Source organism: Anopheles coluzzii, chromosome 3 (genome assembly GCF_943734685.1).
Source record: "Anopheles coluzzii chromosome 3, AcolN3, whole genome shotgun sequence".
Taxonomy (NCBI): domain Eukaryota; kingdom Metazoa; phylum Arthropoda; class Insecta; order Diptera; family Culicidae; genus Anopheles; species Anopheles coluzzii.
The window spans coordinates 45,144,696-45,169,507 of NC_064671.1; the positions used below are offsets into that span (position 1 = coordinate 45,144,696).

Sequence of the window (24,812 nt, forward strand, 5' to 3'; positions counted from 1 at the left end):
GGAGAGGAAGGAATGTACGGTATTAACAACATATGTAAATGTACAAAATGAAATTTAAAATTCAACATCAAAATTCGTGAAAATGTATTGTACGGGGTAGAATGGTCACGCTGTTGGCCAAAATAATCATACACGATATGTCAAAACAGATCTAAAGGAAGGGACGAAATGGATCACAACATCGGACTGTGGCCTTTGATTTAAGCTTTTATATATAGTTAGAATTATTATGGTTAAGATAAGGGGAAGGTAGGTAAAGACGGACATATTAAAGAAATTGTTAAAAATCTAATGATGTTTTAATACAACGACTATGAAAATGTAATATAATATAAAAACTTTATCTTACACTCATGTTTTATCATAAAATTTGTCAAAACTTTTAAGTATTTTATCGATTGTTATGTTTTTTTCTTCATTTTTTGTGTTTATTATTTTTTAAACATCGGGCACTAACAGCTGAAGTTGCTCCAGTTTACAGAACAATAGTCTACAACATCATGTTAGGTAATTCTTCTTCTTCTTTTTGGCTCAATAACCGTTGTCGGTCAAGTCCGAAGTCCGCGGAAGTTTCGAAAATCACGAGGAATAAGTCGATTTGCAATTCCGTTTGAGGCCACTTTATTTAAATCAATTATCAATATTTTTATGATAATAAGTAATTTATGGTTCTTTTTCATTGTATTTATTATTATTAAATAATGTTATAACTATCTAGTTACGTTACGTTATCAATACGTTATCAACCTACCCGTAAATGTGACGGGTTCCGTAGAGATAGGTATACCACATATGTATCTGAAATTCTATGAAAGTTCTGAAAATAAAACTTATGTTACAAACTCATAGTATGTAATGATAAATTTACGAAAAGTAGAAATCAAGATTAAACAAAAGCTTTTTTTGTATTGCATTTCAATTCCGTCAAATTAACGGGTTCCATAAAATTAGTGTTAAAAACCCTTCATGCTTCTAAATACACATAAGTCGTGTGTTCTCCAGTTATGCAGCTCTCAATTTATGCGGTTTTGGACGTAAGCGGTTATCATAATAAGACAGTTTATATATCATATCGTTACAATTTGGTTCAGTAATTATCAGGATAAAACCATTGAAAAGATGTTATGAATCACAAACACTCTGCACTTTTACTCAGCATACGGTAAATGACTGGTGGTGTAAATTTGTCCTTGGTTCTCTGTTTCTGTGTGTTTTGCCAGCTTATTTGGTATGATTGAAAAATTACAATTTTCTGCTCAATTTCGATACTCAACATAAAACAGTTGAAAACCATGAGAAAAATCAATTAATCTATATGAAATTCGGCACAGTATACCTAGTCATTGGAACGAAACCATCTGTATACTCAATTGGTCATTAAAATAAAGTTTTGCTGAAAAAAAAAACGCTTGTTGGCACTGTTGCCTCAATGGCACTCTTACCCCAAATTCCGCTATTGGGTTATTTTCCCTTTTAACCGTGATCAAACCCGCCATATAGCGTCGCGCCATGAAGCGTTAAGTTGCATTTTACGTGTACAGGTCGGTCGGTAGTGATACAGTCGTCAACTCGAACGACTTAACAACACGCCCGTTATGGGCTCAAGCCCCGAATGGACCGTACGTAATGGTAGCCCGTCCGGGTATGGTTTGAAAATAAGGCTGTTTAATCTTACGATTTCGGATTTATCAGTTTTCAGCGTTGTGGTGTAACTTCCTAGCGTTTTATATTTACTAGCTGTCGTATCACACAATTGAAAGAGCTTTATTTCACGGAATCTACTTAAACTTATAAACTAATCGATCGTGCCCGAAAGCTCCGAACTTAACGAATAAACTTCGTGTTTCGTTAAATACGATCCTACTGACAGGGTTTCCTTGCCTGTGCCTGAACAAAGGCACTGAAAGCCAAGCCTACTAGTGTGGTACAGACAGGCCTTGACCGGCATCGGTTGTTGTTCGAAAGATAAAGAAGAAGAAGAAGAAGAAGAAGAAGAAGAAGAAGAAGAGAAAGAAGAAGAAGAAAATAAAGAAGAAGAAGAAGAAGAAGAAGAAGAAGAAGAAGAAGAAGAAGAAGAAGAAGAAGAAGAAAAAGAAGAATAAGAAGAAGAAAAGGTGTAAGTTAATTATATTACTAAAATAACATAAAAAATAGAGCTCCTTTAGTAATTTCATTACTACATGTTATTAAAAATGGCATTTTTCATGATTATGCACCGTACGGAGGGAGCGGAACTCAACCGAAACAAACCGAAGCATTTAATGCATACATTGAACTTGCAATTTCATATTTGACTATCTCCTACACCCGTATCGTATTGTACATATCGTCATATCTTCAACATTAGCTTTCTTTAGCTTTGTCCAACACTACAACAAAGAGGCAATAATTTCAAATACAACATTGTGCATCTTGCCAACTGCTTGCATTGCTGCATAAAAGAAAAGAGTTTATTGTATTGAAAATTACGGGCAATAATTTTCAATCTCCAATTTCAAAATCCAGGCTCCTTCACAACTTCTGATCGACCCATTACAGCTGGGTAGAACAGTTTTGCAGGTGTTGCACTGAGTCGTTGCTGGAAAATTGCAGCCGAATTCGAACCGATATCAAAAGAGCCCGAGCAGCCGGAACTATCCCTCCGATCCCGAAAACCTTCCCTACTGCTTCCACAAAGCTAAAACTTATCGCACCAACTTCTAACCGATGGAACGTGTTTCTTTCGAATGGAGCCATATTTCGTACGTGGTTTATGCTACTCCCGCATGTTTTGTGGCCGTGTGCGAGCAATTTTATTTTTTTTTTTTCATCCTAACACGTGTTTTTCTCTCTCTCTCATTTATACCACCTTACCGCATATTATGTTTCTGCTTAACATAGGGCCATTTAGAGAAGGAGAAAATTCGAGACCAATAGTAGTAAACAGGCAGCTGTTGGGCAACAACGAGAAAAACAAATATCAAACACACATTCCTCAAGACGTCCACGAAAGTGGAAATGAAAACGAAAAGAAGAAAAAACCTTTCTTGGAATATGACGGTCACAGTGACCAAACTGCACGATCCAACAACGTCCATAGCAATGCTCAACGCAAGCAAAGTTTAACAGCAGCAGCAACAGCCAGGGAGGGAAAAAACGCTCAGGAAAAACAGAAACAACTTTAAATGGCTCAACTTGTCCCCAGCTCCTCGCCCCAGTGTGTGTGTGACGATTTGCTGGAGGAAGAGTGAGAAAGAAGTGAAAAAGGGTCCTTCAGGACGAAGGATGTAAACCAATTTTCATAATCGTAAATACGAATAAACTCTAAATCCCAAAATTGTAATATAAAAACGAAGAAGTTATCACATTTTATTTGTTTCGATTCCGCTCAGTCTCACGCTGTGCCCTCTGTACGGTACGGCTCCCGACGACGTTCGATTCGGCAACAGTCGTCGGAAGTTGTTTTCTTTTTTGCTCATCCCTCTCCCAACAGATTTGCCTTGAACCTTGAGCGCTGCAAACCATCTAAAACCGCGCTACCATCTTCTCCGCTGCCAAACAAACGGGTTGATGGTATGGAATTTTGGGCGCAAGCTTCGCACGGAAGGAATTGTGGAATGGAATGGGGAAGTATCGGAGCAGAAACCGGTTGAAAGGACCGGTGTAATACACAAAGAAGCGCTCTTAGTATCAACGTTTGAGAGAAAGAAACCCGCGAAGAAACTGAATGTTTATCCGTGTGCCTGTCGTATGCTTTTTCTCTGCTCGTGCTTTCGTGTTTTTTTTGCATCATTTCTACCATTCTCCTATGGCCATTCGGCATCGGTCCCAAGTGTACGAGAGGATATCGCGCACAAGCTCACGGGCTTATCGAAGCCGATCGGGTAATCCTTGTACCAATTTGATGTTACAAGCGAAAACCAATCCCAAATTGCAGTGTGCCATACGGCCGTGACCCAAGACGATGAGGGTATGTTTGAGGGAAGTGGGGGCAGTGGCAACAAAGACGCAGTCACAACTCTATTCTCTACTCCGTTCGATTGTTTTGGAAGCGGCATATGTTGACAGACGATGCAACAAGAACTAGCCCGATGGTGAAGAAGTTCGTTCATCACACAGGCGAAGAAAGATATTTTTCATTGCAGGCGTATAGCCGAAAAGAAGGGAAGCGACAGGATAGGACTGGCTGAAGCAAGATCCATACGATAGTTTCGTCGCGACGTATGACTATCGTTCGGAATGTGTCGCTCTTTGGAACGTTCATCGTCTTCGGCGCCATGTTGCTCTTGTGCTGGCATGCTGATCTCCTAGTGCGATAGTAGCGTGCACCCATCGTGCCACAGTCTCAAGTCAGATTGTCCCAAAACTAACACATGTGCTTCGAGAGGGGAGGCATAGTCAAAGTGTAAGTCGCTTTACCCAACCTTCAAAACCTCTCGCTATTCGAAGGCCGTGGAAATCCGTTTTTGAGACTCTTGCCAGTTTTCTTCCGGTTGATCCTTTGGCACCAAGGCAGAGCCTAGAATGGATTCAAAAAAATGGAAAATAAACTTGCCAGCGTGGCACAGCTACAAACTTTACTTCATTTATCGAATCCCAGCGTGAAATTTTATCCCATTGGACGCCTGCGTGTCGATCGTAATCAGTGAAAGCGTTTCCAATAATCGTTCGACCGAAGGGTTCGAAACAAATCCTTTTTCCGACCGGGTCTGGCTCCAGGATGGTTCGCCTCGCCTTGCTTCAGTGTGCTTGCACTGGACCTATGTCCCCCGGACAGCTCGTTCCTAATCATCTTGACATTTTACAACACCCTTTGCAACTGAAATGGCTTGATGGAAGGCAACAACACACAGGACGGCACGATGTTTGCACGACTATTTGTTTCCCGAAATGATGATTGTCAAATGTCGTTCGGTTCACTATATTATGTTACGGACAAAGTATGACAAAATTGAATTTGAAGGGATAACGATAAGTGCAAGACCGTTTCAGTCCGGATACAAATGAGCAGAACATGTGCTTTGTGAGCAAACTACGTATCTGTTTATGCATCTTTCATCCAACTGTTTTGGATTTAGGATAGCGAAACATATAAAATAAGCTCTTTATCATTCACAGTAAGACGTAGTCCTTTAAACACTTCATTTTTTTTTACTTTATTCACATTTTTTCTTGTATGGGTCTGAAGCAGAAGCAGCAGAAATTTTCAGCCTGACAGTAGAACACTATTCATCATCTATGTTGTACTTGCTTAAGAATTGCATTCCACCTTATTGGCTTTCACCATTGGTATGCAAATAAAATTTTAAAATTGTTTTGTTTTCTTTTTTCTGTTTAAAATAGATTTTAGTATTTTTGAAAATTTTACAAATATTGAGACATACAGTTTTTATCTTCTGTTGAGAAAATATATTTGCTTCAGTAAAAAAAATAAATCATTCATGAGTTGATCGATCCTTCGACGAATTTTTCAAGTTAAAATAACCTGGGCCGAAAATCTGATAGTGGCATGAACGAAAATCTGGGATCTTCTTCTTCTATTTGACGTAACGATCGACGTAGTCATGTTGGCCTATACACAGGCTTCCGAGACTTAATAAGTACCACGAAGCAGAATACTCAGTCCTTGTTATGGTGTAACAGTTCACCTGAGGCTTGAATCGATGACGGGCATTTTTAAAGTCATATACGACCGCTTACGACCGTATCACGGGACTGCCTCCATGTACTTAGAATGCAGTGGAATCCCTCATAACGAGTTTAATCCGTTACAATGACTCACTCGTTATGCGAAAAACTCGTTATGCGGGAGGCTCTTTTTCATACAATTTGTTCAGGGTTCAGGGTCAAACTACAGGTATATAGGGTTTATATGCATCACAACCATACGGAACACTTTCAAGTGACAACAGTAATGCATTGATCAATTCTTAGTATCGAAATTCTCGTCTTCATGAGCAGGTAGATCAAGAATGGATGCAAGAACACACCTATCAATACAACTCACACTTATGAAACACACGCTTCTTAGGGATGTAAACTACACACTTTAATCCACGTCCTGCCCACTTCCACTGCCGAAGCCGAAAAGAGCCTCCAATAATGTCAAATAAGAAGGAAAGAAATAGAGCAATTCAATTGAAGACACTTTTTACGATTTTTGTATGACTTCGTGAGTTTTGGATTGGCGGTGGGTGTTAATAGTGCCGATTATGTGACTCAACTGCTTGAGAGAAAGTATCAAAAATGCTCATTTTCTATTATGATCCGTGTTAGAGCACTCGATTTGTCGCTGGTTTGATATATCGAACTGAAGAAGGTCATTTGCATTACCTGACTCAAACGGAGACCGTTTTTTGTCCAACAGCTTTTCGTCAGGTTAAAGCTACGGAAAGCGTTTTGTTTTACGGTTTAACTACTAACCACATATATTTAAACCACACGAATTGCTTGTAATTACATTCAAAAGGGATTTGTTGTAATTATTCACTGGAAAAAGAGTTGGAATAACAAAATACACAGAAATTAGAAAATCATACCACAAGCGCTACTTTTCATGACATTGCCAAACACATTTAAAGAACAATAATATGCCACACGTATAAATAATTATAAATTGGTACGATACTTCCTACGTCTCGCGTTGCAGTTTGTTTTAACAAACAAAGCCAATTCAGATCAATTTGGCAGCAATATCTCGAGTCAACGAAAGAAAGAAGAACACGCTTGTATAATACCGATTTTGTTTCAGTTCGTGTAGCGCGCTTTTTTTTTGATACTTTTCCGTTTGAATTAGATAATCGACACTAATGTGTCACCTCCCTTACACTTTTCCTCCCCTCTTATACCTGCTTCTTTGGGAAACAGCCTGATATTTATCTAGAACAAAAATGAAATTGCTCGTTATGCGAGACTTTAAGAGGGGTATTCGTAGAGCATTTAGATTTGCTCGTTATGCGAAAAATTCGTTATGCTCGTTATGAGGGGTTCCACTGTATATGTAAACATGGAATCTTCTCAAACAAATCAATCTTTCTGAAAGTGTTTATAAGCTCGATTACCTGTTAAGTATTCAAACTATTTCCCTATCTCTCAAACGTATCACAATCTGTCATAGCTGTGTACATCGCTGATATTGCGTAAGTTCCCCAAGATCTGTTGCATAGTCCTGTTTCCTGACCAATTTAACTAATGTTAACAACATAAAGAAGGTAAATATCATGTGAGTTATGTTATGTTTAAATAGCACTAACAAATTACTTACCCTCCTAATTTATAAATTTTAAATAATTTGGCAGTTGCTCTAAAAGTGAAACACATACATTAATCTTTCAATTGCTCCCACAATGTATTTACAGATTATTACTGTTTCAATGTTACCAAACCATAATGCTGTACAGTTGACTCGCTGTGCTATACTGTGTATTAAAAGATTATAATTAATACCTCCTTATATCCCTCGGCCCGAGTGCCCGATTCAGCAGCATTTAGTCGATTTTGAAAATGGATATCAAACCATCCTCCTTCCCATTTCACAACCAACCAACAACAGGCGACAGCAGCGATTGACAAATGCTAAATGCGAACATAACTAATGCCACCGATGTCAGCGGGCCAGAAAATCCTTTCGATTTAAGCATTTGTAAGATTAGCTCTGGTAAAACTGAGGATAAAAAGCGAACCAACAACGGTCACCGATGCCACCGGTTCGCTGAATGTTTTGGTCCTTAATTTCCCCGAGACAGCTCTTTGATAGTGATATCCGCAGGTCTCCGTAGCACAACAACCGACCAAAAAATGAACGGAATCCACTCCTCAAGGAGTGGATCCTGCCAGTGAATCTCCGAACGCTAATAATAAACAGCTCTTTGTTAATCTAAGGCACGTAATTACCTCAATAAATCATCCCCGAAGCTGATTAAACTTGCCTCACACTTTCGCTGGATGGGCAGGATCGGAAACTCACCAAAGCACTCCCTTTGCCCGTCAATCTCGTGCTACCCGCGCTATCCCCATGCTAATACTCTTACGCTAATCAAAGACTCCCGTGGGGATCCGGGGAAACCCATTCCCGTCTAGGGTAGAAGCTTGTATTTGTAGCACTGGGAAGTCTTCATTGAGTAGCGCATTTCTCTGACCGACGGCTGGTGCCTATGCTGACTGATGGATGGATATCACACGATGCAAGATGAAGATACTGTCCCGATGGACCCGACCGAACACTATCAGATGGTGCTGCATGAACGCGCACGAGTATCGCACCACTCAGCAGAGTTTCTTCTTGTGCAGCTCTCACTTTCGCTCACTTTGCATCGAACAGGGAAGGATAAATGGTGGTAATTGTTTTAATTTTGATTGAATCATCTTTCCACCGAGTTTCCAGGCACCAAGTTACCTTGCAAATGGGAACGGGTATGGGTATGATTTTTCATCGCCTTGCAAAGTGTTAATTTCGTTCTTACACTATGACGACTGCAGAAGTGGCAAGTGATGGAAAATTTGCACCCTCCTCTGGGAACGTGGCGTACTCGTAACAATTTTTTACTTGATACCTTGTCTTTAAATACAATGCAGTTCATAAGCTCATGAAAGTGAAATGTGTCACTCTTCGAGAATGATAGCAAATTGAATTTTAGGTTAATTGAATTTAATTACATTTTACAGTTTCATCTTGGGTTTAAATTTATGTAGAGTTCAAGGGTTTGAAATGGCGTTACATAAAATTTTCTTTTTCATATCCGGGCTTTTTTCTTTTGTTTTTACTCAATCAATACTTTAATCCAGGGGTCTCCAAACTACGGCCCGCGGGCCGCATGGCCCTCAAGGGTCTTTAATGCGGCCCGCGCTGACTGGGTAAAGGTTAAATTAAATAGCTTTCTGTTCTGACTAACCAATTGTAGACGTATCATAAATATGAACCTTGGTCAACCTCACCTCAAAATGTATGTATACCTTATCCTTAACTGTCAAAAGGATATGACAACGTCTGTCATTCGAAAACGGAATCAGAAATAAACAAGTCGGAAAAACCTTGCTCCCAAAGTGAATGAAAGGGAGGTGAGCTTATCGAAAGATTTAGGTCGCCATGACGATTGTCAAATTTGACACTATATAACCGGTATTGTTTACCTTTTCTTCCTGTGCATAACATCGTCGCACAATCAGTTTTATTTCTTCAACAGGCATTGTATGGATTGTTTCATTATTTCAGTATTCTAATGTAAGTCCCTCATCAATGTAATTCCTTATCTTCATGGAATAGTTACTGATTTGTATTATTTTCAGATATTGGAAACAATTCATTACGGAATTCGGATTACGTGCTTACGTTACAGTTGAACGTGCTGCTTTGTGAACCCTAAAGAGATTGGCCCATGCTGCCGTTTCATCGTTGGCGACTCCATTGGCCAGGCTTCACACCAGCCGCACATCAAGGGAGGAAGTCATTCTCCCTCCCTTAAGCGCATCACCTTCTGCATCGGCCTCGGCGTATATGGTCCCGTCTGCATCGCATCACGGTGACGGTACATTCCACCTCGGCTGCAGAAAGGAAGTCCCGCATCAAAGGCGATGAAATATTCCGGCTCATATGCAGCACAGAAGCTTGACTGTAATCTTACGAGCTTGATGATACTTGAAGTTCTTCATTTGCTACATTTCTATATAACTCATTTTTGGTATTTTTCCAGGCCAACAATTTACAACTAAACAGCTTAGGCAACGTAAATATTAGCGAAATCTAACACTGGAGCATTAGAACCGAATAAGATAGCCTAACCAAACTCTTAGAATGCTACGATACCAGACGACGGCTGAAATTACATACGTTATTTGTTGAAAAAACAAGTGCATCGGTACATGCTAGCGCTACTCAAAAGAATCATCAGAAGCAAAATAGTATGCTCAACAGTATGCATGACTGTTACAAATATACTCAACATCTTTTTTTCTGAATTGGTCGCCGTGCCAATCGTTTAACACGTTCAGCCCGATGGCAGGTCCCAGGGCCTGCCAGTTAACTTTCCCGCATGCCGGTGGCAGGCCCTGGAGCCTGCTATTGGTATTTTGCTAGGGAAACAAACAACATTGCGAACAACTTCATTTATTTCATTTATATGTTCTAGTCGGAATAGTTAGTCTCTAAATGAATATTATCATTAGAATCAACCTGGTTAATTTCACCGTTTATAATACATCATGATATTATTAAAAAAAATGCTTATTCACTAATATATACATTTATAATTTATACATAATCAAAATTTATAAGTAAATTTATGTAATTCATATTTCTGTCTGTTTTATAAATCCGTTAAACGAAGCAACTAATTTGTAATTTTTCGCATTTTTTTCGCAGTTTTGGAATGTGATGGTGCTTTTCGTTTGTTATTAACCCTTTTTTCATTCGCTATTTTCATATTAAGAAATTTGATACGTATATTTATGCGATGTTTAGCAAATTGTTGTACAACTATTAGCGGTAACTCGGGGAATTCTTTTTGAAGTCGCTTAACTAATCTTTTTGATATGTAACGTTTTTTGTTAAAATTTCCATTTGGGTGCAATTTTTGGAAGATTTTCTCCATTTTGTATCCTTGTTTCAAAAAAGCTTCTGAAGGAACAAACAAACCAGCAACCGACAAATGCTTTACAAATGAAGGTGGATGGCTATACGAATGGTCGCTATTCAAATTCAGACTAAGATTACCCAAATTTAAATGCGGAAACTTTTCAAAGCATTGACGCCCAATATAACCCATAATATACTCGAGTCCATCGCTGTCTTGTTCAGGAAGCTCGATAGCGGAACTACTGACGGAGCTTAACATTTCACTGCTTCTTGAACTCAGGGTATCGGATTGTATGCTTTGTTTAACTGGGGGTTGATTTAAGGCCGAGGTAATAATTGATGCTGAAATTATATCACCGTCATTAGCCTGTTCAGAACCTTCATTTTCAATCTCAATCGATGTCCGAATTTGCGATGAGATATATTCATCTGTACAAGAAAATGTAGATGGCTCCAAGTCTGTTTGATTTTTAAGGAACGTAGGTGCTTTTCCTAATATAATCATCTTAATACGATGAATGCAGCTCATTGGTGAGGGATGATCATATACCCCTCCTATCTGCCTTAGCTGTGAGAAAAAATTCTCCAGTACATCTTGATTGAGCTAAATTAAAAAGGATGATAGATCAATATGAATATATGATGTTTTTTATGTCATTAATTACCTTGTGAGTGGATATGAAGGAAATGTTGTGTCTTTTATGAAGATCATCATAAAGCAATTTAAGAGACGTTATCTGCATCAGCAACGACTTTTGAAAAATTTGCAAGCTATGCTTACCAATCACGGTCATATTTGAAACTATTTCGAACATTTCATCTAATGCTTTTATCTGATCGTCGCTTGCTGTATAAGATTTTTTATAGTCTAATTTGGCGAAAGGACTATAGGAGTTCGATATGCTGAACCATAAGTCAACTTTTTCAATGAAATTCGCCAAGTCCGTAGCTTCAGCATTATTTTTAAAATAACGACGCAAGGAAATAGCAGTAGTATGTGAGAGCAGCTGTGCGGCACGTCGAACATTCTGACGCTCTTGTGGCGTCATAACTAAATGAGTTTTACTCAACTTATATAAAGGTGTAATCTCTGTTTCATTTCTACTGGCTATCATGTCAAAAAGTAGGTCTGCCTTTATATGTTTTCCGTTGTACGTAAATCCACTATCCAAAAACCAATTCCTTAGTAGCTTTAATAAATGAGGTGCATCAGGGATTACGTACACGTTATTTAAAGTTGTGGGATGTTGGAAATATGGCCTTTCGTAGTCTTTAGCTCCCAGTTCTTTCCAGCAACTTACATTTGTAGAGCAGTTGTCACTGATGATAGCTACAACGTTAATATTTATTTCACTTAGTTTTTCAATTATCTTCAAGAGTATTTCTTTTGTCATTTTCTTATCAAATCCTATGTACACAGGTTGTTTCCATTTGTTACACAGTCCTCGAGCCATCACGACCTGCAGATAGTTATGTGGTCCAATTATCTCATCCGATGCTTTGTCCAGTTCAATTATTCTGTTAACTTTCATTTCATCGAAAGACAGAGCACAAAGGCGATCTTTTTCAGTAAAAGTGCTGGTTAAATTGCTTATTAATTTAAGAACGTCATCCAAAATTCCTTCCTTTACAACGAGGTTCTTTGTGTATCGTTTTAAAGTTGCGTCTGCAGGTAAAGGAAACTTTCTATCTTTAGCCAAATATTTGTAGCATCGCAATCCAAAATATTTGAGTGTCAAAGCGGAGCCAATTTCCTCTTTCGTCCAAACTACACGTTTTTTCTTTTTCAAAATAATATCTATCTGGTTTTCAGATAATGTTGGCTTCAATCTTTCTTTCATTGCTGTGACAAGTGCAGCTTCATCTATACCTGCATCCTTTTTTGAAATATGTTTCTGTAAGTTATCAATTTCTGCCTTTAGTCGCTTATTTTCATTGAAGTATGAATGCAGTTTATCTCTTAAATTTGTATTCACTTCGATCAGTTTTCGATTATCTTCTTTCACTTGATCAAGTTCCCTTTTCATGTCTATAATTGTTTGGCTGGGCACGTTCTCTACATCGCTGAAATATTCTGAATCTGTTTGAAATTCTACATTTGGCTGGTTACACTCTTTCAATGGGGCTGTCATATTCGATGGCTCGTTTTGAATAAAATCGGCTGGTTGTATCAATGATGGAATAGCTAATAAAGAGATGATAATGTGATGAAATGATAATTACTGCATAAAGCTCATATCTTTCCTTACCATATGGTTTCAATCTCTTCAGTACTGGCAAGGTTTGTAGTAAAGATGATTTTGCCATTTGATAGTCGTCGGGTTTGAAATGGAGAGAGCACACAGTAGATATTTTGGTTGGTTTCCAATGTTCATCCCGCTTACAGAAATCAATCCACTTAGGCAAAGAATCGTCTGATGGAAACGAGTGGAAAGTAATGTTCAAACCCCGCTTCTTTACATTTTCTGCATTATTTTTGCAGAATGCAGCTGCACATGAGCGAGGCATGTTGCTTCCTACAAACTTCTGTGGACACAGCTACAAACAACGCTGCTTCCAGATTTGCTTTTTCTCTAAAAATAGAAAATAAATCCATTTAATACATTCCCTGCAACTTGTACAATTTATATTTTACCTGGTATAATAAAATATTAACACCCGAAAGCGTACTATTTTCTTTTACACGAATTTTAGTCACACACTTCTCGCCGTTGCATCAACAACATGGACCAGTCCAATAGCTATCAAATGTAAACAAACCGTCCAGCCGACCCGGTTACAAACTGTCAAACTTTATTTCATTTTTCTAAAATCCCGCAAGCCAAATGTTCTACATAAGCTCACCTCCCTTTCATTCACTTTGCTTGCTCCGTAAAAAAACTCGTTTGGAATAAAACCTTAGTTTACATCTCAGAAGTGGGATTAATCTACAAGTATGCCTACAACAGAAGAAATAAAATGGTCATTAGACGCAGCTGGTATTGAATACCCAGAGACGGCAAAGGCGACGCAACTACGACAATTGTTTGCAGACAACGTGAAGAAGACAACAAGTCAGGAAATGGCGGCTGATAAAACACGTGGAGATGGTGATGACATAACCTCAAATGACGAAGCCGCTGCTATAGCCTCACTCGAAATGAAAGTAAAACGCCTGGAGCTAGAAAAAAAACTTTTATCTTTAGAAGAAGAAATAGCTGAGCTTCAACCAACTCACCTTAAACCAATATCGATGAATACTATTCAATATATAGAAACAATAGTGCCAAAGTTCACCGGAGAAGGCGATGAAGATGTGTGTGCTTGGATTCGTTCCCTTGAGGACATTTTCGTTATGACAAACGTCCCAGAGCCTCAAAAACTGCCGCTTTTGCGTCGATCGTTAACGAGCACAGCTGTTTTATTGGCACAAACTACTAAATCAAAAAATTACGAGGAGTTGAAGGGCGAATTGCTAAAAGAATTTAACAACAAGCCTTCTAAAGAAGTCATCTATAAAAATCTTAGAGCACGCCATCTGAACGCTAACGAAACAACGCTTAGATATTTGTTAGACATGCAACACATTGCAGCGGCTGCTTCAATTCCGGAAAACGAACTGGTGCATATCATCATTGACGGTCTCGGTGACCCCATACATACTGCATCCATGCGATTCATGGCAAAATCGATCGAGACGCTGAAACCTCTATTGAAAGAGTATGAATATATACGAACACGTGTACAGACAACGGTCCAGAAATCGTCTGTTCAACAACCACGAGTCCAGATTGCGCGAGCTGAACCAAACCAGTCGACTCCCAGATGCCTTAATTGCCGGAAATATGGACATTCGGAAAACTTCTGCCGCATGCCGATTCGACTTCCGGGGTCCTGTTTCAAGTGCGGTCAGACTGATCATGTCTATCGAAATTGTCCTCAACGGGTTCAGCAGATTGCCGTTACTACAAATGGTCCTGAACATCTAGAAACAACGCCTGTGACGGAACCAGTTTTTACTCTTAACGCCAACCAAGAGGTAAGTGTTGCCTATAAGAGTCAAGATGTATGGAGCAAATCACTAAAATTAGTTTCTCTTTTGGATACTGGTAGCCCTAAAAGCTTCGTGAATGAAAACGTTCTCCCTAAATCTCTTGTTGGAGAACCTAGGACGTCCATGTTGCGAGGAATAGGAGGCCCAAATTTATTAACGTTAGGATTTGTGGAGATGCGAGTACAACTTGCCAAGACCACGATACGTCACACCTTTATCGTCCTTCCAAAAATATACATGGAATGGCCAATGATTCTTGGTAGAGATGCATTATCCAAGTTAAATATTCAACTCAATCAGATACAAAATACGTACACTATAAACACTTTATTGAACATGAATAATATGAAAAAGCTGCCTTTAATAAAAACGAATTTATATCAAAAGCTCCATACACTTGACATTGTAAAGAGGTCAGTCGCACGTCGGGGGGGAGATTGCTCATATTCTGCTTTAGCTCATGAGTCGATCGATGTGTTTACCGATACATTTTCTTCTTTGTGTATGATAGATGTTGTTGATTAAACAAATCCCATTGATATTGGTAAAAACCTTACAAAATACCAAAGTGAAGCTGTAATTGAATCGATAACAAAAAATTATTTAGAGTTTCCTACAAATGAAATCGTACCCTCAACTTATACTATGAAAATAAATCTCTTACATGACACTCCTATTTCTACCAAACCAAGACGGTTGTCATTTGCTGAAAGAGAAAAGGTAAAAGTAATAGTAAAGGACCTGCTAGAAAAAAATATCATACGCCCAAGTAACTCACCATACGCGTCTGCCTTAGTCCTGGTTCGAAAGAAAAATGGCGAAGTTAGAAAATGTGTTGATTACAGACCATTAAATAAAGTAACAGTTCGTGATAATTTTCCATTGCCTCTTATAGACACCTGCCTAGAACATTTGGGACATAAACAATACTTTACGTTACTAGACCTCAAAAGCGGATTTCATCAGTTAGTTATGGATGAAGAATCGATTAAATATACGGCGTTCGTTACACATGATGGGCAGTACGAATATACCCGCATGCCCTTCGGATTGAAAAATGCTCCGGCTGAGTTCCAACGCTTTATTAATTCGGTACTTAGAGAATTTATAGAACGAGGGGAATTGGTAGTGTATATAGACGACATTTTGATTGCTTCAAAAGATTTTGACCAACATCTTGAACTGATCGGACAAGTGTTAAACGCGATACGCAAAAATGGTTTGGAGTTACGACTGGACAAATGCAAATTTGCCCAAAGGGAATTAGAATACCTTGGTTACAATGCAAACTGTTTAGGAATACGTCCGAGTGAACATCATATTAAATCAATTAAAAACTACCCCTTTCCTCGTAGCAAGAAACAAGTTCAACAGTGCTTAGGCTTATTTTCATTTTTTCGGCGGTTCGTTCCATCTTTTTCAAGTATTGCAAAACCACTAACAAACTTATTAAAAGAAACAGTACCATTTGAGTTTACTAATGAATGCATTCAATCATTCGAAACCTTACGAAATAAACTTATTCAATCACCTGTGCTGTCAATTTACGACCCTAGTAGAGAAACCGAACTACATTGCGATGCAAGTTCTACTGGTTTTGGATCGGTTTTACTACAAAAACAAGATGATGATAAGTTTCACCCAATTGCTTACTTTTCAAAAACAACATCGAACGATGAATCCAAATTACATAGTTATGAGCTGGAGACACTTTCAGTAATTTACGCACTCAAAAGATTTCACACTTACGTCCATGGCATTCCCATAAAAATAGTGACAGATTGTAACTCATTGGTCCAAACACTGCAAAACCGCAATTTATCAGCAAAAATCGCTCGTTGGTCATTATTCCTAGAAAATTATGACTATTCAATGCAACATAGGCCTGGATCATCTATGCCTCATGTAGATGCATTAAGTCGAATAGAACACGTAGCAGTGATAGATGATCTGGATATAGATTTCCAATTACGGATTGCACAAGCTCGTGATGTAAATATTCAAAAAATAAAAACTGAACTACAGTCTAGGTCAGTAAGTGATTTCACTCTTCGTGATGGAGTAGTATACAAACAGTCTTCACCAGGTCGATTTAAATTCTATGTACCATCAGAAATGATTAACAATGTAATTCGATATATTCACGAAAAAATAGGACATCTGGCAGTCGATAAATGCTATTTACAAATCAATAAGAATTATTATTTTCCACAAATGAAAACTAGAATTCACAATTACATTAAAAACTGTATGAAATGTGTAATATATTCCGCCCCCGTGAAAACTAATCATAAAAACTTATACACTATACCTAAAACTGCCAATCCCTTTGATACATTACATATCGATTTCATAGGTCCTCTTCCTTCAATAGATTCAAAGAAGAAACATTTGCTAGTAGTAATAGATAGTTTCACAAAGTTTACAAAGTTATACCCAACAATATCTACAAGCACCCGTGAAGTGTGCAATGCTCTTAAATTATACATGTCATATTACAGTCGCCCTAAGCGAATAATTAGCGATAGAGCAACATGTTTTACGTCCGATGATTTTTCAAATTTTGTATCATCTCGAGGAATTACACATATACTAAACGCAACAGGATCACCTCAGGCAAATGGGCAAGTAGAACGGGTCAACCGCGTCCTACGACCTATTTTAAGCAAACTTACGAATCCGACTAATCATGCTGATTGGACAGTTCAAATTCCATCGGTTGAATATGCGCTCAATAATACAATTCACGCATCTACTCACTTCTCTCCATCTGTACTTTTATTTGGAACAGAACAACGAGGACCGATTCTAGATGAACTGACAGAATACCTAAATGATCAAAATCAAGCTTCACCTAGGGATTTCAATACAATACGAACCATAGCATCGAATAATATTACCAAGCATCAAGGGATTAATGAACGACAACATGCTATCAAATCTAAACCAGCACCTGTGTTTACTGAAGGGGAATTTGTGGTCATACGCAATATAGATAACACCGTCAATTCAAACAAAAAATTTGTTGCTCGATACAAGGGCCCCTATGTTATACACAAAATACTTCCAAACGATCGGTACGTCGTCCGTGACATTGATGGGTGTCAAATGACTCAAATAGCTTATGACGGAATTTTGGAAGCTGATAAAATAAGACGATGGATAGTCCCTCTCCCTGGTGGCGATTGACTCTTTACAAACAATTTTGGGCAACACTAATAGCATAGGAATTGAGGGCAATTAATGAAGTCAGGAAAGGCCGAGCTGTAGACGTATCATAAATATGAACCTTGGTCAACCTCACCTCAAAATGTATGTATACCTTATCCTTAACTGTCAAAAGGATATGACAACGTCTGTCATTCGAAAACGGAATCAGAAATAAACAAGTCGGAAAAACCTTGCTCCGTAAAAAAACTCGTTTGGAATAAAACCTTAGTTTACACAATCAATGTTTTTTTAATTCTAAAAGACGAAAATCAATGTTCAATAAAAGAAAGCTCCAGAAATTTTATATATTTTGTTAGTATTATCTTATTAAAACGAGATTTGAACTTCCACTCATTCTAAAGGGTGCGTCAAAGTTTGGAGACCCCTGCTCTAATCCAATACATAAACAATCAACATAAATATTTTAGTGTCAATAACTACTTCTGTGATTCGATTCAATAAGTTTGTAATCCACAATCAGCAGCACGTTTTCGTGATCTACAATCGAGCAGCTTATTACCCTTTACGTGTTTTCATTACATTAGCCAATGAACTGAATGTGTTAGCTAATTCATTTTTTTAATAGATTACAATAGTTGGCGTATATCTTTAGCTTAATGAATATCAAACATGAACATTGTAAACATAACTCTCAACAGTCGTTTGTGTACGATAAACACAATGTATAGCACTGGAGCAATATTTGAACTGCTGTAACTGTTTAATCAACTCACCAAATAGAAGCGATGATACATTTTATTTCGCCCGAACGATATATGGTATGAACGAATTCGTGGAATATTCTGATAGAAAAATGTAAGTGTAACGGAGTAACAATGAATGAGTTAAGCTTTAACACATGCTATCATGGTTACATCGCTTCTTTAATCGCGAGTTTATCTAAGAGTACTTAATCGAGATACGACTTGACTGCTTATTACACTACAATAACCTGCAATGCATAACAATATTGCTAATGATGCTTGTTTATAAATGTATTCGTATATTACAGTGGTTGAAGTCTGTTTATCATATCACACCGTACAAACTGCATACAATGCATTGGCAGCTTGGTGTTTTAAATTTAATTATGTTGATTTAAATTAAGCATCGTATGCACACCAAATGAAGCTAATTTTCATAGGGATTATCTATAGTTTAATTTAAATAAATGCATAATACTCTGTACAAAAAGCTCATCCTTCATGAAATGATTATAGTAATTGTTTGATGGTGCGTTATGTTTGTCTCATTATTCGTTATTGGTTTTTTTTTCGCTTGATAATCAGTTACATTGTGATTATTTATTTTTTTCAATAGGCAAAGCAAAAGCGGAAAAAATCGCACTCTATGTGATGAAATAAAGGGCAATAGTACTAAAAACAAATCTACTGCTCCATGTTCGTTTCAGCAATGTCATCCTCAAAAGGTGTACCAAATGAGGAATAAATTAAAACACAATCTCATTAATTCTAACATATCCTCTCATACCAGTTCATCCTACCAATTTAACACCATCGTATGCCATTGATTGCATAGCTAAAAGCTATGCTATAACATTCAAAAACCCTCGTCATTATATCCGGTAGCATAAAATTCTATCAGGTATCATTATATTATAGTTGCCGTGAAAATAAGCCCAAACGAAGCTAGCAAATCACTATCCCAACCCATCGCAGGATAAAACGACAAGCGGCACAGTTTTTTACAACTTTATTTTATACATAATTCATGACGCAATGCAAACCCGTGACATCGAATGTGCAAATTCTCTTTGATGAGCAATTGTCACGTATTTTTACATATTTTCACTAAGGAATTATAGTCGTATGCCCTCTTTTTGCTGCCTTTGTTGGGGGCAAATTGTTATAAAAAAAAATCAATAAAAATAACTGTATAAACAGGACTCTAGTTTAGATTTTTTTTTACAAATAACTAGATTCTACAGCCTCATATGAATCGCCCCTCCAGAAAATTTACTATCGTCATTACTTAACATTTGATCACCCACAAGCAATTGATCAAATCGGTTTAATTATTCAAATACCATTGACCGAATGGTGATTGTTTATCATATTTGTTAATAATAACAACTAAAAAATGTTTATATTCGACATTTTAAGCACGTACTTACATGTGCCAATGTCACTTAAGTGGTGTGTTGAATACTTTAAATATCTATTATAAAAATAACAACCCTTATCCCTAAGTAATGTTGTAAAGTAAGTAATGTACTCCTAATGTTTGGTAAAATAGCTCAAATCTAGCGAAAAATTATCATAAAATATATAAGGTATTTAAATAATCAAAGACTAGAGACTCATAAACTCAAGAATATTAAAGTCTATTCACTCTACAAATACTTTAAACTTTAAAACTTACTTTTACTTTATTGCTTTAAAATTAAACGTTAACGGATATTCTCGAATGATGGATCTCATTCTTACAAACCCCTAAATTGCCAGCTCGGTGAATAAACGACAGAAGTCACAAAACGATTTATCAAAACTGCGTAATAACCCATTTCCTGTCTGTTATTCCCCGCTGACGCCTGATTTCCCTGCTAACACTGTTTTAAGCATAACAACGCAATCATACATTTCCGTCACAAGTTTAGCGCTGCCACAATCCATCCACAGCCGTTTAACCACCCTCAAGCCCCCCCATAAAACCAGACCAGAGAACGGTAGAGCGATAAACGATTTGGGAGCAGTGCGAAATTGGCCGCACTTTGTAGATCGAGCGGTAAAACGTTAATTCATAAATATACACTATCATCCACTCGACCTGTCGTATAACCGGTGCTACCATTCACACCGCTAGCTTTTGCAGCATTATCCCGGTCGTTTTGGTCTCAATAGCAATAGACCCTACTCAAAACTTTCGCCTGTATCAATGACAAATGACAAAATTTCAATGCCACAACGTGTTTTCGTTCCCTGACCAAACTACGAAAGGAAAACATACCATTGGATGGCGAAGTAAATAGGTGGAAGTGATCCTTTTTCCGCCAAGGAAGTAGTCCACAGCGCGAAAATAACGATCAATTCTATTTCAAGGTGCGTCCATATATTAGTCTGTTTCTGGGCAAGGAAGATAAAAAAATTAACTGTCCTACGCAACAGTTCGTTAAGAAATTATGGTTTTCATTAAAATCGCCCAAGCGGAACTGTATCATATTTTTCAACATGTACCTTCAATTAGACGGTAGTTGATACAATGATTCTGATTCCAATTTGGATGATAATTTGAGCGTACATAGCACGTGCCATTTCAAGAATTATTCAAACAGAAACTCTTTGAATGAATTTTCTTGTAAACCAAAAGTGTCAATCATGCAGTTAGATTATTTCGTAATATTTATTTTCAGAATGCCGGTTTCGTGATACAGTCGTATCAGCACGATAGGCTTACGCTCGAGCTAGCTAGGATTATTGAGAGAAGTTCAGTTAAAGTAAAGAAGTTTAGTTAAAGTAGAGCAAACTTTGAGTCGACCTGAATGATTTAATTCCTAAGCAATAAACACTCTTTTTAATGTTACAATCCTTAAATACATATTTATTAAGATATTAGAATTTAATGTAGATAAATGTCAACCTCATAACCATATCCTCATTAGGAAATATTAATACTACATATGAACCAATAGTGGTGGTAATATTTAACTAAATGCTTTTTCACCACATTTTTCATAAAAGGCAATTGAGCGTTTCATAAAACTCTTTCGGAAAAGAAACGGATTTTAAAAACATACCTTCGTCACGCTTTTAAACTGTAACAGCAAGCTCTCGGGGTTTCCACGATAAGCAAAATCCTAAATAAACAAATAAACAAATATCAACTTTATGGGGACATCAGAGCATCGGGATTTCTTCAATTTCGTGTATCTTATCGTCTCATAATAAAAGTATTTTTGAAAAAAAAATAATGGTAGGGGAAGGTAGGTAAAGACGGACACTTTAAGGAAAATGTTAAAAATTTAGGGATATTTAAATACAACGACCATGAAAATGTGCGTACATTATCTTAAACTCATGTTTTATCAGAAAATGTGTTGAAACTTTTAAGTTTCTATCAATTTTTATGTTTTTTTTTTCATGAAACAAAAACATGGAATTTTCGTGCAGTTTTGAAATGTTCGGTTAAGACGGACACCTTATATGGGAAAGATGGACACCATGAAGGATAAGATGAACACCTGTAAACAACGATGAAAATTCAAGAAGTTTATAATATAATATCCCATTGCATTCCACGTCTTCGTACGTACGTAAACGAATACTAGGTCAATTGTATCGAATGTTCATTCAGCCGTGAATTTAAGAATTGTATGCGCCGGTTCTAACAGGTCGTAGAATGCAGGATCTAAGGCATTTTTGAAATATCGGGCACTAACAGCTGACGTTGCTCCAGCTTACAGAACAACAGTCTAGAACTTGTCTTTAGGAAATTACTACGCGGAATGTTCGCGACCGCAACATTTTTGAGGGTCCTGTTAACCATTATTTCCATTTAAGATTGAACTTTTTGATATTTATAATCCCATAGAATCTATCATCTATTCCTGAACGATGTCATATCAGTGCATTCTCTTTTGTTGCTTTTGTTGCTCTTTTGTTGCTTGTTGCTTAACTTGCTTTTGCCAAGTTGTGGCAAGATATTGGGTTTCGTAAATTGTCTCACCAGCGTCGAGCGAGTAACAGCATAACACATGACTGGTATTTTGTCCGGTATTTCATTTCTCGCTTATTTCAATGCATTCTTTAGTTTCTGGATGGTTCATGTACTCCGATTACCCTTACTTACGGTATTTGACGACAACTATTTATTATCAATCGATATAAGTAGTAACATAAATCAACTAATTCGGTGTCCATGTTGTTGTGTCCTAAGACAGAGTGTCTGTCTTTCCCGCTTTGGTGTCAGAATTCATTACCAACAAAAAACAATATTTTTTATTGCTTCCATTCTCATTCTTCCAGCAGTTTTTGATGATTAATCAATTGTTTAATTATTAGAAAATTACCTTTTGGTCCATTTCTGAGAAGTGTACACCCGTAGTGTCCGTCTTTACCTACCTTCCCCTAAATGTAAAATTAATGAAGAAATATCTATACCACTTCAAATTTCACCACTTGTGGTACCTTTGTCGTAGTTTTTTAGCCAATAAAAACTTTGTTTTATTGTTAAAAAATAATTACCAGGTCGTATTGCTTATGATTTTTTTGATTGTTTCTAAAGCAAGCTATAGAATGTCTGACAAATATCATATTTTGAAACAAAAACGATAGCTATGCTAGGTCCGGTGTTGCTTTGAATTACGGACACTTTTGGACAATTTTGAGATGCAATATTTGCCTACTTATTCAAATTTAATCGACCATATCTCTGCATAATTCATTTAACTGGAACAAACCTTCTAAATTTGAACAAAGATTAAAAATTAATTAAGTTAAATAATAATAATAATAATAATATTCCGGACAGTTTCGAGCTCATCTTTCAAACTACGGACGTGTTGATTCAAATTGCGGACAGACTTGAAATTCCGTCAATGAACTTCACATTCCCTTCATCACATATGCACTCAAATATCGTTGCTATATCTTTAGTATTTTTGTCTAAATTAATGTTTTTATGCAATTATTATAGTAAGTAATCGACTGTCCAGAATTTAACACAAGAAAAAAGGTCTGTCTTCGTATTCCGGACAGAATTAAACAGTGTTTTAATGAAATTCAGAGCACAGTATAATATTACGCTGATGTTATCACGTTAATAACTACTTCTACAATCAATTCTGATGTATTTCAATGCATCTAGACCAGGTCAATATAAGTTATCTCAGAAATTACTCTACCGTCACTTTGAAGTAAAAGTGCTGAGAATGTCTCAGGTGGTGAACTGGCCAGGGATGCAATTCAATAAAAACATGACGAATATACGGAGTTTGAAGCTGTCCGTAATTTGAATCAACACGATACCGAAACATGCCTAGACAATTTTCCCTTTGAAAAAGGCATTCTTTCCATTTGCTATACCAAATTATTGTATAAATATGTTTGTATAACTCCATTTTATGAGAAAAAATTTTTTAAATTGAGAAAACTGGGTCATATTTTTTCAAATAGTTTGATATTTTAGAGTTTTTTTACATAATTTGACTGGTTCCTGCAAAGATTCGAAGAATATTAATACTTTATCGGACTATACTGAATTATAAATCATAATGGATCAAAATGAGAACATTACACTCTTGAATCTACAAATAAATAATGACAAGTTATTGTTGAGCATATCGTTTAATGCTTAAAATTCTCCCCAAAACATAATAAGTTCGATAATGCTATGGTACCATTATTTACAACATAAGTAGGAAAATTAGCTACCACATACTAGCGACTTCCTCTTTTTGTATACAAACGAATATTCTTAGTATTGACAATAAACATAATCGCATATTAATTTGAAATTTGGTTCCAAATTCGAAGAACATAATTTTCTATTAAATCTTTTTACTAGAATTTAGGCTAAATTAAAATAACTAAGCTTCCTTTGCACGAAACACACCTAACTGCCTGGAATTACTGTGGCTCATTTAAACCGACCAAAATTTTATACTCATCCACTCACAATATCCAGTCTAGCCTGGGGCTGCATTTTGAAGTTTCTGTCTTGATGTTTTTTTCCTTCTCTACACCGTTACTGCTCTGCTGAGATCTTATGAACTTCTATGCCAGCCGGTACCCAACAGCCGGCCGCAAATTTTCGCAAACAAAGTTCCCTACTCTCCACCCCACTTTTGAGCATGAAAAAGACGTACAAAAAACCCACCACCCGCAAGGCGTCTATCAAACTCGCATAAAACAATGTTCGATGTTAAATCAAATAAAAGTGGGTTTATAAATTTCTCAAAAATCATAAATACTTTTCGAAACGAAACACACGCCGAATAAAACCGAGGCACCGGGGTTTTTATTGCCTGTTATGTGTTTTATTTTTTGTTTGTGTTTTATTCTC

General features: G+C 37.0%; 1 long non-coding RNA gene across 1 annotated transcript; it reads left to right on the forward strand.

The window, feature by feature from the left end:
- The first annotated feature begins 9,022 nt into the window (after positions 1–9,022).
- LOC120950718 (uncharacterized) lies at positions 9,023–10,209 on the forward strand. The gene is made up of 3 exons (XR_005751143.2): positions 9,023–9,199; positions 9,265–9,589; positions 9,669–10,209. It is a non-coding gene; the product is annotated as an uncharacterized LOC120950718 (long non-coding RNA).
- The last annotated feature ends 14,603 nt before the right edge of the window (positions 10,210–24,812 follow it).